At 54.8% G+C, this 15,320-nt stretch overlaps 1 protein-coding gene across 1 annotated transcript in view; it reads left to right on the forward strand.

Annotated features, from left to right (window-relative positions):
- PRDM2 (PR/SET domain 2) overlaps nt 1-3,306 on the forward strand; it is a 103,625-nt gene extending 100,319 nt beyond the window's left edge. The window contains exon 9 of the mRNA XM_040987939.1: nt 1,640-3,306. The gene's annotated coding sequence lies outside the window, so the exon portion shown is untranslated. The remainder of the gene's footprint in view (nt 1-1,639) is intronic.
- Nucleotides 3,307-15,320: the final 12,014 nt, after the last annotated feature.

Consider the following 15,320-nt stretch of genomic DNA (forward strand, 5'->3'; position numbering starts at 1 on the left):
CCAAGCAGGTCTTCTCCTGAGGGCGGCGGCTGCTACGCCAACCTCCGAGGGGAGCAGCATAGGGCAGGTGTCCTCTGCAGCCTGAGGGAGACTCAGAGGCAACAAAGTCTGCTTCTGTCGGCGCAGTCACCATCCGGACGGTGACGAGGGAGTGACACACGTGGCGACTGGACATGCCCAGTCTGGGTGGCGATGATGGCCTGACGCACATGGGTGACGCACGGTGATACGCCTCCCCTCTGGGTGGTGATGACACAGTGACGCCACAGGGCTCTGACACACACAGCGAGTTTCGTGGATTCAGACCTGGGGCACCATCCTTGGTGGGGGAGATAGCCGGCTCCCCAGGGCCAGATGGTCAACCACATGGAGGCCTGACTGGCTTTGCTCTGGAGATAAGCAAAATGGAATGTTCCTGACGCAAGTTTAACTTCTTAGTGACCTGGGATGTCTGCTGAAACGCTTGCTGAACTTTTTTCTGTTCTCAGTATCTGTATTTGCATCAAGCATATACGCAGAACTTTGTAAATGTCTGTGTTTGTTTTGGGTTGGGGCGTGGGAAGTGACAGAGGTGAAGAATTCAGGTGGTAGAGTCGGATCCCGGCTCAGTTTGCCCATCTGCAGGATCGGTCAGTGGTACCGTTGTCTCATGGCTGTGTTGCAAGGTTAGTCCAGGCTCCGAGGAGGGCACCTGGTATGCAGTAAGCCTTCCACTAGCCAGAGCTGCTAGCATCATTAGACCGCGGTCATGATGGCAGTACCGTTATTAGTATGAACAGTGTCCAGGCCCTTACTCCACCCAGGGTGACAGGTGTCACTCAGCACTCGCCACGTGCTCAGCGCCACACACTGTGACGACGAAGCGGGTGGTGAAGCTCTGCCTGAGGAACCGGAGGAGCACGGGGCGAGCTCCAGGGGGCTCCAGGCCCACACCTGCCGCTCTCCTCCGTGTGTGTTCGGAGGCCGTAAGCATCAGATGCAAGTGAGGGGACGATTCAGCCACGGAAGGAGAAGGGCCAGCAGAATCGGCTGACTCCGGCCCCAGCCGTCCTGTGGCTGGTGAGACGCACGGCCAAGGTGGCCACACGCGACCCTGAGCATTTACATGTGGCCCCTGTACCCGCTTGCGTCTGCACACGCCGTAAGGGTCTGCTACACTCAGCAAGGTTCTGGCAGCTTGACTCAGCACGGCCCCAAGCTGGGAACTCCCTGGTTTGGATGGATCCACGTGGTGTGTTCCCAACAATGGAATACGCAGCAGCCACAAGCTCGTGAGAAGTCAACCTGTGCGCTCTGGCTGGTGCCACTTGTAAACGCACTAAATGGACGTAGCCACACACAAAAGGGCTGAGTGCTGGATGATTCTGTCTAAGCGATTGTTTGTTTTAGACAAAAGCAGTTGAAGCAGATGACAGGGTTGTGGTTATTCTGGGGAGCGGTGTGGGCTGGTGGTCATCCCAACAGTGGGGAGGTGTGGGTTGGGGGCCGGTGGTGGCTGGTGACGCAGCTGTGTTTGGGTGAGCTCTCTCGGGTAGGTTGGTCCGCCTTCTGAATCCAAGCAGCTCGTGCATGAACAACCCTGTGCAGGTGCAGACCATGTGGCTACCATTGTCACTTTTGTTTTCTTTTTTCTCCCCAGCACCTGAAGTGACCTGGAACCAGTGAAGCCAAAGGGACTGGCAGTCTGCCCTGCAGGGAGTACCGACCTATCCCAGCTCTGTGTGTGTGTGTGTGTGTGTGTGTGTGTGTGTGTGTGTGTGTGTGTGCGCGTGCGCGCGCTAGAGCAGGTATATGTATGCGGGTGTGTGTGGTCTTCGGACCAATGGTCCTGAGCCCTGGGAGGCAGGAAGGTGACTGACCCCTCGGGTGGTCCCCGCCCCAGGACTGTGCGCTGTAGCTCCTCCTCCTGCCTGGACAGGGCCTCTCCTACTATGCAATTTTTCAAGAGCTCCTTGAACTTGCTTTTTGCTTCTCAAGTTGTCTTTCGCCACTGCAGGGACTTTGTCTGGCCCTGGGGGTCAGCTCGGGTCCCACACATCCCAGAAAGACATTCCAGAGGAGGCCAAGTTCCCCTTTAGTGCCACCCCTGTGACCCACCCTCCCGCTCCTTGCAACCTCCTGGGGAGGCACTGTTGGCCTGAGCGCTTGGAAAATCCCTTTCCTGCTGGAGCAATTTGAGCGGATAGCTCTTGATCCATTTTCAAATTTGAAATTCTAGTCGGTTCCTCGCTCTTGAATCATTGCAGAGAATCCCCCAAGTGAACAGGTGCATCCAGGAACAAGCCCTTGTTTCTGTGTTTATCTAGGTCTGTTGCCTCTTCTGGGAGGTGGGGTGGGAGGAGGCAGCATCTCCTGGGCCATTCCTCACCTCTCTGGGTGGGACACCTCTCAACGTCTGAGCTTTCCAAATTAGCCACCTGGGGAGGCAAAGAAAACAACAGCAAAAGGAGAAACAAACCGGAAAGGAAAGGCCGGGGAGAAAGAAAGTAACAGCTTGCAGAGGCCATGCTACCTGTCTCGCAGGAACAGGTGCACTGAGCTCAGACCCTGGAGCAGTTTGCTGAGGTCCTTGGCTTTGTGCCTTGGAGGCAGAACCCGTGTGGGGAGGTCTGAAACTTCCACAGGCTGACCCCGGTGTCAGTCTAGACCCACAGTGGGAAGAGGGAATTGGAGGCAAGCAGGAGGGATTTTTTCTTTCTTTTCTTTTTTTTTTTTTTTCAGGGCTACTGTGTGGCTGATTTCACAACTCTGTAAATATGTATGTAGACACTTTTAAAAGCATGTATTTATGTCTTCCACTGTAAATGCCCCCTTTTTAAAGTTTTATAACTTGTGCTATTTAATGAAACAGTCAACTGGCTGCAGAGCAGGTTGTGGTCCAGGAGAAGGGGTCCAAGGGACCCCCATGCGGGCAGAAAGGTGTGCCAATCCCTGACCAGTGTCACAGCCTCCTGGGGTCCCGCTCAGCTCAGAACCACTGCTTGTCTTCAACTGTCCTGAATTGGAAAGCCCCAGGGGCCCCCTCCTCCAGGCAGCCCTCATAAAGACGGACCATTGTGGCTATTCCTCACCCTGCTGATGCACTTCCGTCCTGCACACTTCAACGCTTGTGATTGACAACCTGCCCCCCCAGTCTGGAGGGCTTCTCCTGTCTCAGCTGCCTGGACAGGACCCTAAGCCACAGAGGTCACCTCCAGCCAACGGCAAATCCAGGAAGATGGGGCACAGTGTCCTGCGTGTGCAAATGTGTTACTTACTGGCCAGCCTGTACTCACCCAGCCTGGGAGTGCCGTGAGGTCGGCGACAAAAGGGATTATGGTGTCCCATGGTCACTGCATGTGGGTTGGGATCTGTGTCTGCCACATGAAGAGAATGAACAATAAAAGCGTGGAGACGGCAAGGAACATGCATGGGTATGATCATTTGGGTGTCCCTGATTGGTCTTCTGGGTTGACAGGGCAGTTACTGAGCCAGGGGGACACAGGATGGGGTGGGGCCTCCTCAGTGCTACCTCTCAGCTGTGGCAGAAACCAGAGGCTCCCAGGAGGCTCCCCGAGGGGCTGTCTTACCTTGTGGGCAGGCCTCTTATGATGACAGATTTTTGGCTTGGCACAATAAGAGTATAAATTGAAGGCCCTATGCGATAGCCTAGTGGCGAAAGTCTTTGCCTTGCATGCACCAGGACTCCATGTGGGCACGGATTCATGTCCCAGCTGCTCCATTCCACATCCAGCTCCCTGCTTGTGACCTGGGAAGGCAGCAGAGGACAGCCCAAAGCCTTGGGTCCCTATACACGCATGGGAGACCAAGAAGAAGCTCCTGGCTTCTGGCTTTGGATTAGCTCATCTCTGGGCTGTTGCAGCCACTTGGGGCATGAACCAGCAGATGGAAGATTTTGTTTGTCCTCTTCGTAAAATCTGACTTTCCAATAAAAATAAATCTTTTAAAAAAAGAGTATAAATTGATTTTTTAAAGGAGACTTGTTTACTTGTAAGGAAGAGACAGAGAATCTTCCATGCTCTAATTCACACATGCCACAGCCGGTCTGGGTCAGGATGAGACTAGAAACTAGGAACTCCATGACGGTCTCCAACCTGGTTACACAAGGACGCGCACAGTTGGGGCCATCGCCTGCTTCCTCCCCAGACACATTCGCTGGGATCTGGATCAGAATCTGGGACTAGAACCAGCGCGGTGATACAGACGGCGCTCTTGCAGGCAGCAGCTTAGTGTGCTAAGCTACAGTGATGGGTGTGTACAATTCCTTGGGTTGGGTGGACCCTCATCTGGATGCTGTCAAGAGTAACTGCACGGAGGGCTTGCCATGGGAGCTCGGGGTGGTGTCAGTGGGTGGGAGGAGACGGGGCGACTCGACAATCTCAGAGAAGGGAGAGTCCTGCGTGCGCTGAGAGCTGTCAGTCAGGAAGGGCTTCCTGGAGGAAGAGATCACGAGTCTTCACCCAGTCTCTACGTCAGGCCTTGGAAACAGAGGCGTTCTCCTACTGCCACGAGTAGTCCGGAGTCAAAACAAAAACAACAGCGGCCGCTTACACATGGCTTTTCAGCTCCACCACGCACGTCCATGCCCGCAGCAAGCTTTGCAGAGGGCGAGGCAGGCCTGTCCCTGCGCACCAGGGGAGCCTCGCTGAGTTTTCCCCGGCCACACCTTGTCACCACAGTCATTCCCCAGGGAGAATCTGAGGCCCAGAGATGTTCAAAAGCCCAGCCAGGTCACACAGCTGCCAGTTATGGACAAGGAATTGGGCATGAACAGGATTTCCTGCTGGCTGCTCCCTCCCGCCCTCTGCCATCTATTCCTCCTCACTTCTGGCCCAGGACAGAGTTCAGTTCCAGGATTTCAGTTCCAGAGTTCAGTTCTGCCCTGGATCTGGTCCCGCAGCCAATGCACAGGCTACAGGGGCAGCAGCCCCAGGTGGAATTTCAGCCACGGGTGGCGGGGGGGGGGGCGCGATTGGTCACTGCCCTTGGTTCCTTGTTGCTGGAATGACTTATAGTCACATCCAGCTTCCTATGCTCTGGGGAGGGCTTGGGCTAGCAAGCTCTGCATTTCCTGGGGCAAGTTAACTCATCTAGCTCTGGGGTCACTTGCTCTTATTGTGAGCACTTCTCGCACCTCTACACCTGTTGTATTAAAGGGAAGGGCCACAGATGTCCTGGACTTGGACCCCTGCGCTGCCTGTGTTGCCAACCAGCTCTACATGTGCCCTTAGGTTTAATGTTGCCTGAGTCGAGAGTTGTGGTGGCAGCACTCCTGGCCTGAGCCTGACCCTGGGCCAGGGGTGCTGCCCAGACTTGGAGCTGCCATTCAACGGCATCTCTGAGCCCTTCAAGCATTCATCAGGCTTGGTACCAGGTCTCTGCTGGGAGAGAGGAGGCGGGCTCCAAGAATGCACGTTTCGGCTGCTTCACCGAGCCTGTGGACCTGGAGTCTGGGTCTGGGGAGATGAGAGTGGCACCCTGGACAGGGCTTTGTGGCAGCGGCACAAGCAAAGATGCTGGGACAAGGTGGGGAACCCAGATCTTTGATGAGATCTGGCACTTAACGAATTGCAGAGTGACTAGGTCTGTGTGTGTGACACAAGGGTCATCAGAGGAGCGGACGCACACTTTGCCCTGAGCACAACTTGGCTTGCCTTCCTGGCCCAACAGACAGGATGGTGCTGGCCAAGGGAGAACAGAGCCTCACCTGAGGCTGTGATGTTGCTTCTGGCCAGCAGATGGGGCCCTCCCTCGGGTTTGGGTCCCAGGATGCCCAGCTTTCCCTAGCCTCGCTGCAGGGCCGTGGGTGAGCCCTGGGGCCCCTCAGGAAGGCTCTGAAGTCAAAAGAAGCACGGGGAGGGGGCACATCACTGCAGAGCGGGGTGCGGCAGGGGAAGCAGGTGGCACCCAGGGTGGAGTCCCTGAACTCCTGGTTCTGCAGCGGTGGGCTGGGGACCCCTCAGGTGTGAGACACAGCAGCGTGGGGGCTCCTTCCCACCTCCTGAAGATGGCTACAGGATGCCTGGTCCCCCAGGAAGACAGAACTGCCAAGCTCCAGTCTTAGGGAACCTGTGCTCTGAGAGGGGTGTCCCCTCCTGCCCCCTCCTGCCCCTTTGCCACAGTAGGACTGGCGAGGAGCAGGTGCTGCACCAAGCCCAGCACCAGAATGAGATTGTAGGCGGGCCCTGTGGCTGGAGTGCAAAGTGGATTTCTCTCCCCAGATGCCTCTAACAGCCAGACTCTGGAGGCAGATGAGCTAACTGGCTGAGGCAGGTGGGAGGCTGGTGATGGGACCAGCCAGACAGGTGCAGGGCCTAGAAGTGAGGGGCTAGGCCTAGTGTGAGTTATCCTCCAGCAGCTGAGGATGCTGCGTGTTCCTCAGGGCTGTGTGTACATCTGAATCTGATTATGTCATTCTGAAGCCTTCCCAAGCCCCCATCCCTCACATCACACCCGCATGCACCTGGAAGAAGTTCATGTCCTGTTCCTGCTTTAGAAGACCCTCTGACTCTTGCACCTTGCACAGAACCCCCACTCCTTCCATGTCCTCTCTGCTCCAGCCACTGCCGTCATGGCTCCACTCCTGGGCTACAGAAGCTCTCTCCTGCCACAGGGCCTTTGCACAGACTAACCCCTCTGCTTGCAATGTTCCCCACAGGTGCACAGTGCTGATGTCAATGCTGTCTCCTTAGCAGCCTGCCCTGACCACTCAGTCAGATGCAGCTTCCAGCTGCCTCCATCACTCAGGTCTGCTTCATTCTGACCATTCCCTGAGATTCTTCTAGAACATCAAGCCCGAGGAAGGCAGAAGGACCCTGGCTGTGTGGCTGAAGGTTGCAGCCAGTCCCTGTGTCAGCACCCACCACATAGATCCTTAGGCACTGCTGTAGGATGCATGGGGCCTCCCACAGGGGCATTCGGCCTCAGAGGAGCCCTGGCAGGATGGAGACTTCGTGTGGCTGAGTGAAGAGGCCGGGCAGCCGTGACCAGGCCAGGTACAATGCCTCACCTCATTCTCATCTGATTCTGTATGTGGGTTGTTCCGTAACCATCTTGGGAGCCGAGGCAGAAATGAAGGGGTTTTTCGTTTTTCTTTTTTTCTATGATTTGGTTTTATTGAAAAGGCAGAATTACAGAGAGAAGGAGAGACAGAGACAGAAAGATCTTTTATTCTCTGGTTCACTCCCTAAAGGGCTGCAATGGCTGGAGCTGAATTGATCAGGAGTGGGAGCTTCTGTCGGGTCTCCCATATGGATGCAAGGTCCTAAAGATTTGGGCTGTCCTCCACTGCTTTCCAAGGCCTTAAGCAGGGAGCTGGGTGGGAAGTGGAGCAGCCAAGACACAAACCAGCACCCATATGGGATGCAGGTGCTGCAGGTGGGGGATTAGCTAATTGAGCCATTGCCCCAGCCCTGAGTTTTCACTTTATTATTGCTGCTTCGGTAGTTGGGTTGTCAGCAAAGATACAGGACATGCCTACTTCCTTTTGCGTTTTAGAGAAATAATTGTTTTTAAAGATCTATTTATTTATTTGGAAGGCAGAGTGGTAGAGACAGAGGGAGAAACAGGGAGGGAGAGATGTTCACTGATTCACTTCCCAGGTGGCTGCGAGGACTGGGGCCGGAGCAGGCTGAAGCCAGGAGCCTGGAACTCCTGGGTCTCCAATGTGAGCCACTGGGGCCTGAGTATGTGGACCATCACCTGCTACCCTCGCAGGTGCCCTAGCAGGCAGCTGCACCGTAAGTGGAGCAGCTCACACTTGAATCGGCACCCACGTGGGACGCCGGCGATGCAGGTGGGTTTGAATTTGTTATGTCATCATGCTGCTCCCACAATTGCCTGGGGCAAACTCTTGCCATCACTCGACATTCAGCAGTAACTGAGCATCCAGTGGCTATTTGCTAGGCCTGGCAGGCCTTGTCAGCAAATCCCTCCAGCTGGGTCACCTTGAGGGCCTCCAGCTAGGCACTGCTTTGCTCGGCGGCCCAGCCTGGCCCTGGGCCCAGTGGTCAGGCAGTGGTTCCGCCCACCCTCAGCAGCAGCGGATGCCTCCCCTGCGAAGGGCACCAGATGTCAAGTGGGCCCCCCGACAGGATTCTGCAGAGAATTCAAGTGGCTCTCAGCGCCCGCCTCCGTCTGAGAACCGCGGCCATGACCTCTGTGTCATGCATTAGATCAAAGCTGGCTGTTGATCCTGTTCTGAAGCATCTGCCTGCCCTTCCCTGCTGAGGAGGTCAAAGATTGCAAGACAGACGGCCACTCTGGTGGGCCAGACGGGCACCGGCTGGTGGGGGATGGCACAGAATGGTGTCGTTCTTGGACAAGGGAAGGCTTCTGAGGCAGCAAGCCCCCTGCCCCTTCCCTGGGCCATGTGGGGGTGAATGCTGTCACAGCAGCTGTCACCATGGCCTGTGTACAGGCAGAGTCTTCAGCGGCTGAGTTCGGTAGGCCGTCCTTAGGTGCTAACAGCAGGCCCGTGTCGGTGCTTAAACAGCACGTGTTTTTGTACTTTAACTGGAAAGAAAGCAAACATTGTTAGTGATCCTGCTAGAAGCTGAACTAGTCACAATCTGAAGACATCTCTGGCTGGGGATGGGCTTTTCTGGCGACCTGGCGATGGTATTGCCACTCTCAGTGGGGTTTGCCAAGACTGGGTTACGAGCCCACCCACTGATCGCCATGAGTGAGTGGATGGAGAGACAGAAAGACCCGCCCGCTCTCTGCCCACCTTGGCTTCCATTGCTAAAGGTGCTAGTGCCAATTCCATGTGTAATAGAACTCTCCCATCCCCCAAAAAAGGACAGGATGCTGGACAGTCTGCCAAGGGCTAGTTCTCATCCCAGATCCCCGCTTTCATATGGATTCTGCAAAATTGCCTCCACCTCTGCCCAAGTTCTTTTTTCTTAGGAGCCAGTCTCCTGTGCCTCCCACACAGAGGGCCCTGGCTGGAGCGTTCCTCCTGCTCCCGTGTCACCTGTGTGGACTGGCAGCCCTTCACAATCCCAGAATCGGGCCCTGATTCTCAGCTGGCCCCATCCCATCCCTTAATCATACTGTGCAGGGAAGCGAGTGACCTGCATGTCTCTTGTTGACGTAGCTTAGCAAGGACGGGTCCTGCAGAGCAGTTTGCACATTCTTGGCCCAGGACCCAGCCTCAGCCATTGTGCAAAAGCCCCCGTGCTTGGATCCTGTGCTGGGAAGCGAGCCACCATGGCCAAATCCAACCTAATCCGGCGTATTCAGGCCTGAGCACTTTTCTTCAAGGAGCTCCTTACTGGGTAGTCGGAGGCATCTAGCTGTGCAAATGGACACAAAACCACTTTGTCCAGTGCTACAATGTGGAGAAGGAGATTTGGTCCGCTCTGGGGGCTCAGAGCCCCCTGCAGCTGTGTGGGAAGTGCTACAGGCCAGCTTTTATCAGGGAAAGGTCGGTGGGTTTCAGGAACCAGCAGGTGCACCACTGCCAGAGGTGTACGTGGTTGACTTGTGCTGCGCATTCTAAGCTTCTTAAAAATGGCCTTTTCGTGATGCAGTGATGGTAGCCAAACTCTGCACTCGCTAAAAATCAGGGGATTGTACACTCTGACGGGAGAGTCTGTGAATTTTGGAAGATAGGAAAGGGAGTCTACAGTTCCCAAGTTGTGGACTTGCGTGCTGTATTCTGAATTTGGGAGAAGTGAGCTTTCAGAAGATGCTGGTGGTAACAAACCACGTGGACCCCAAACCATCGTACTGTGTGCACTTGAGGTGGGTGGCCCGGATGGTCCACGCACAAACTCCAAGAGCAGCTGCTGAAGCTGGCCTTTTGGTGCCCAGTGTCTCTTGAAGCTGGGGATGGCTGGGGCAGTGGAGGCGATTTTCCTGCATGTAATGCTCCTCCCTTCCTACCACCTGGTGTTTGGCACCCTCTTACCTGAGGCAGACCTGGAGGCTTTAGGTTCTGTGGGTGGCGCTGGGAGTGCTGTGCCTGGGTAGAAGCAAGAGCAGGATGAGAACTGACCTGGGCCTTCCCTGAAGGCAGGCGCTCAGTATGCATCCGACTGTAGGAGGACCACAGAGGAAGACAGACAGGCCCTCAGTATGCATCTGACTGTAGCAGGAGGACCGCCGAAGAAGTGATTAAGTCCCAAGAACTGGGGTCAACTTGGCACGAAACCATCAGGATCCAATCTTGCTGAGTTCTTGCATGTGGCTTCCCAACAGGGCCACGGGGAGTCTGTGCTGTGAGCACACGTGGGTGCCCTCTGACCCCCACCCATCACTGTGAGCACACGTGGGTGCCCTCTGACCCCCACCCATCACTGTGAGCACACGTGGGTGGCCCTCTGACCCCCACCCATCACTGTGAGCACACGTGGGTGGCCCTCTGACCCCCACCCATCACTGTGAGCACACGTGGGTGGCCCTCTGACCCCCACCCATCACTGTGAGCACACGTGGGTGCCCTCTGACCCCCACCCATCACTGCATGCTCCACAGAAGTCCTTCCTATCCCACCTTGCTGGTGGTTGCTTTTGAACTCTGGTGTGTGGGGATGTCCCTGGCAGCATCCCTCCCCTCCACCCTGATACCTCTAACCTCTTCTTCTTCTTTTAAAAGACTTATTTTTATTTGAAAGGCAGATTTATAGAGAGAGATGTCTTCTGTCTGCTGGTCCATTCCCCCAGAAGGGTGTGATAGTCAGGGCTTGGGCAGGTCACAGCTGGGAGCGTCACCTGCGTCTCCCATCCTGCCTTCCCAAGTGCGTTGAAGTTCTGGACTCTGTCAAGGGTTCTCTGCCATTGTCTCCAGGGGTTGTTCTGTGGCCCTGCTGAGCAGCGTCACTTCATGTAGCACCCCGTGTTATTTGTGCTTGCTAGCACACTCTGCACGCACAAGACTGAGCTCTGTGAAGTTAGGGAGCCTTCCCTGGTCACCAGGTCCATGGTACCAGGCAAGTGAGACGCGTGCACTGGTTGGACAGGAAGCCACGGTTGGCTGCTGAGATGGCAGTGACTCCTGTGTGGAAGGGTCCTGGGTGCCATGCATGACCTGAGACCAGGAGCAGAGACCTACTGGACCCAATGAACCTGTATACCAGCCAACAGCTCTCTCCATCTCCTGAGCTGGTGCCCCAGGGCTTCTCCAGCAAAATGACCGCAGCTTGGGGGCCTAGGTCGCAGGGCTAGAGCTAAGAGTCTTAATACAGTAGAACAGCTCTCTCCCTTGCAAGTCTTAAGTGGGTCCTTCTTCTTTTTACTTTTTAATTATTTATTTGAAAGGCAGAATGAGAGAGAGAGAGAGAGTCTTCTTCTGCTGGTTCTCTCTCTCTAAATGGCCTCCAGAGTCAGGCCTGAGGCAGCCTGAAATCAGGAACCTGAGCTTCTTCTGAGTCTCCCGTGTGTGTACAAGGGCCCGAAGACTTGAGCCATCTTCCACTGCTTTCCCAGACACATTATCAGGTAGCTGGAGGGAAGTGGAGCAGTCGGGACTTGAACAGGTTACCCATATTTGGATGTAGGCAGCACAGGCAGTAACTTCATTGCTGTGCCATAGCAGCAGCCCCTGAGTGGACCCTTCTTGGCCCCTTCTAGCTTCTAGTGGCTGCCTGCAGGCTTGTTCTCCCCAATGCTGTCACCATCTTCACGTGGCCTTTTCCCTGGGCCTGTGTCTGTGTCCCTCCCCAGGGCATCAGCATCATGAGCTAAGGAGGGTTAGGATGGATGTGGCCCAGTCACGTTCTGTAGGATTTCATCTTAAGCAGACCACGTCCACCAAGACCCCGTTTCCAATACAGTGGCCTCTTTCGCAGATTCTGGGTGGACAGGAACATTGCGGGAGACGTGGAGCTGAGTTGATGAGCTCTTCCTTCGAATGCTCCCACCTTACTGCGTGAGGCATCTTCTCACTGGCACGTGTGCGGGCTTTGAAGTTATTCTGAAGGCTCTTCTTTGGTTCTTCTCTGGCACCCATCACCCCACCCCCGACATCTCTGCCTGTCTGCCTCCCTTCTGGCCACCCTGGTCCCAGCTGCCATCACAACCCTCGGGCCTTTCTGCTCTCCTGGGACCTGCCCTCCTGTCTGCATCAGGAAGCTCTCTCTGCAGCTTGGGACATTGCCAGGTTGAACCTCTCCAAAGCCTGTCAATGGTGCATACAAGGCTATCCCAAAGACTCAGCCTGGGAGGTCCCTGCTGGCCCTCCTGCAGGTCACAGCACCTCTCACAGCTCCAGTCTTGGCTATGCCCTAGTCCCAGCAAGACCTCTTCAAACCTAGAACATGTCTGCTTTTTTTTTTTTTTAGATTTATTTTATTTTTATTGGAAAGGCAGATATACATAGAGGAGAGACAGAGAGGAAGATCTTCCGTCCGATAATTCACTCCCCAAGTGAGCACAACAGCTGATGCTATGCCGATCCGAAGCCAGGAGCTTCTTCCGGGTCTCCTGCACGGATGCAGGATCCCAAAACCTTGGGCCATCCTCGACTGCCTTCCCAGGCCATAAGCAGGGAGCTGGATGGGAAGCGGGAATGCCGGGATTAGAACGGGCGCCCATATGGGATCCCGGGCGTGCAAGGCGAGGACCTTAACCACTGCGCCACTGCGCTGGGCCCGATGCCGTGTTCCTTCCTTAGCAGATGTTCTATCCATCCGCTCTTCCCACACTTCGGCCCCTTTACCAGCTCGCTGGTGCATTGGTTATCTACCTAAATGTTGCTTTCTCATTTCAACGATTCTCTGAACCTTTGTGTGAATGCCATGCCCTGGTTGATCCCTTCATGCCCTTTGTGGCTGTTTTGGCATCCGACCCTTAGTCAGTGACTGCCTATTTGAGGCATATCCACCTGGGGGCCTGTGAGCTCCACGGGGGTATGGATAACTTGTCTAAAACTGTGTTCCTTGTAGACACAGGGTACAAGATCAGGTGTTTTGGTGAATTCATCTTGGCCATGACTTCCCTCTACTATCCCCCGCCCCCATAGTTAATAGATCATTCTTTATTTATCTGAGAACCTGCTTTGTGCCAACTCAGGTTTGGGGGAAATAATTGTTGCTACACCATGTCTCTGGGCTGTGTCTTTTTTTTTTAAGATTTATTTATTTTTATTGCAAAGTCAGATATACAGAGAGGAGGAGAGACAGAGAGGAAGATCTTCCACCCAATGATTCACTCCCCCAAGTGACCGCAACGACTGGAGCTGCTCCAGTCTGAAACCAGGAGCTCTTCCGGGTTTCCCATGTGAGTACAGGGTCCCAAGGCTTTGGGCTGTCCTTGACTATTTTCCCAGGCCACAAACAGGAAGCTGAATGGGAACTGAGGCCACCGGGATCAGAACTGGTGCCTATATGAGATCCTGGTGCAGTCAAGGCTAGGACTTAAGCTGTGAGGCCACTGCACCAGGCCCTGGGCTGTATCTTGATTCCTTCTCTTTATACTCTTAGCCCCATGGCTGTTTGGAACCAAATCGCCCCTTGCAGGACATTCTTCTGATCCAGCACCCTGCTTAGGCAACTGGGACAACAACAGGGAGACCTGAGTGCTGGGATCCGTGACACTCACATGGGGGCGACTCAGGTGGAATTCCTGCCTCTTCCTTTTTATGTGGCTCCTCCCATGGCCCTAAGACTTGCGGTTGGCATCAGTCCATGCTTTGCTCTTAGAATGAAATGCCTGAGAAAACTGGTCTTACAGAGACGGGGTTGACTTAGCTCTCAGTTGTGGAGCTTGCAAGTGGGTAGCCCCATCACTTTGGTCTCTGCTGAGGGCAACAAGCGTGGAGCCTAGGGTGCAGGTGGAAGAGGGTCCCTGGAAGGTCAGGAAGCAGAGGAGAGGCTAGGCCCCTCTCCTTTATAGCCAACTGTCTTGTGGGAGTCACCTCCAAGGAGGAGCCCCCACTGAGCTTCTCCGTCACCTCTAACCCATACCTGGATGAAGCTTCCAGACTCTTAGGACCAACCAACATGTGACGCCGAGGTCTGAGTGCCCACATGAGTTCACGAGAAAGCCAACGCTGGGACCAATGCACCATCTCCTGGGGCAGACCTAGGAGCAGCACCGTGTCCCGAACACCGTGTCCTAGAGTCCTGGCCTTATTGGTGTGAGTGCAGTATGGACGGAGCCCATCAGGAGCCACTTGAGTTTCCTAAGTAAGGGGTAAGAGTGAACACGTCTTGCCAGAGTGTTACACTGACTGGTCCAGGCTGGGCTGCCCTGGGAGATTGTTCCTTTTAATTTGATGCATTTATTTGGGAGTCACACACACACACACACACACACACACACACACACACACACAGGGAAGACACACACAGAGACAGCTCCCTTCTACTGGTTTACCCTTCACAGCAGCCAATATTGGGCTGAAGCTAACTGCCCTAAGTAGCTGCAACAGCTGGAGCTGAGCAGATCTGAAACCAGGAGCCTGGAGCTTCTTTAGGGTCTCCCACATGGGTGCAGGGTCCAAGGACTTGCGCTGTCTCCTGTTGCTTTCCCAGGCACATTGATGTGGAGCTGGATCAGAGGTGGAACAGCTGGGACTTGAACCAGAGCTCCTTTGGATCGCCAGGTTGACAAGTAGAGGACTAGCCTACTATGCCATGGTGCCAGCTCCTCTTCTTCTTTTTCTCTTTTTAAAGATTTATCTTTGAAGAGCAGAAGAAAAAGCAAAAGAAAGGTTAATTTATTTGACGCTTGAGCTACACTGAGAGAGAGAGAGAGAGAAATCTTTCATTTTCTGATTCACTCCTTAAATGGCAGCAGCAGTGGGGCTGCAGCAGACTGAAACCAGGGGTTTGGAACTCCATTTGGGTCTGCTGCATGGGTGGCAGGGACCCATGCGAATGGGTCATCTTCTGCTACTTCCCCAGGTGCGTTGCAAGTGGAGGAGCCAGGACTGGAACTGATACCCACATGCCATGTGGGTGCTGTGGGTGGCATCTTTACTTGCTGTGCCACAACGCCAGCCTAAGGAGGTTTCCTCAGCACAGTTCTGGAAGTTCCACGGAGGTCTAAGGCTGGGCAGTCCCCCTGTGTTCGGCCTCTGGTGTGGTTCTGTGGGCTGTGTTGCAGTGTGCTGGCACTCACGGCGGGAGCACCTTCAGGAAGCAGAGGCCCCTACTGAAACAGAAGCTTGATTTAGTCCCACTAATCACCCTCTCCCTGGGCACCAGCTCTTACAGGCTCCTGCACCTCAAGGCCACTGCCATTTGGGAAGCAGACTTTCAGCACCTATGTGAGCCCCTGTGGGACACGCTGAATCCCAACCTGGACAGCCACGCAGGGGCCTTTGATCCTACTGCGGAGCTGAGTGAGGCAGGATGGGCAGAATAAGGGCGTCAG

This window comes from Ochotona curzoniae, unplaced genomic scaffold, assembly GCF_017591425.1.
Source record: "Ochotona curzoniae isolate NIBS_2020 unplaced genomic scaffold, NIBS_Ocur_1.0 contig_4792, whole genome shotgun sequence".
NCBI lineage: Eukaryota > Metazoa > Chordata > Mammalia > Lagomorpha > Ochotonidae > Ochotona > Ochotona curzoniae.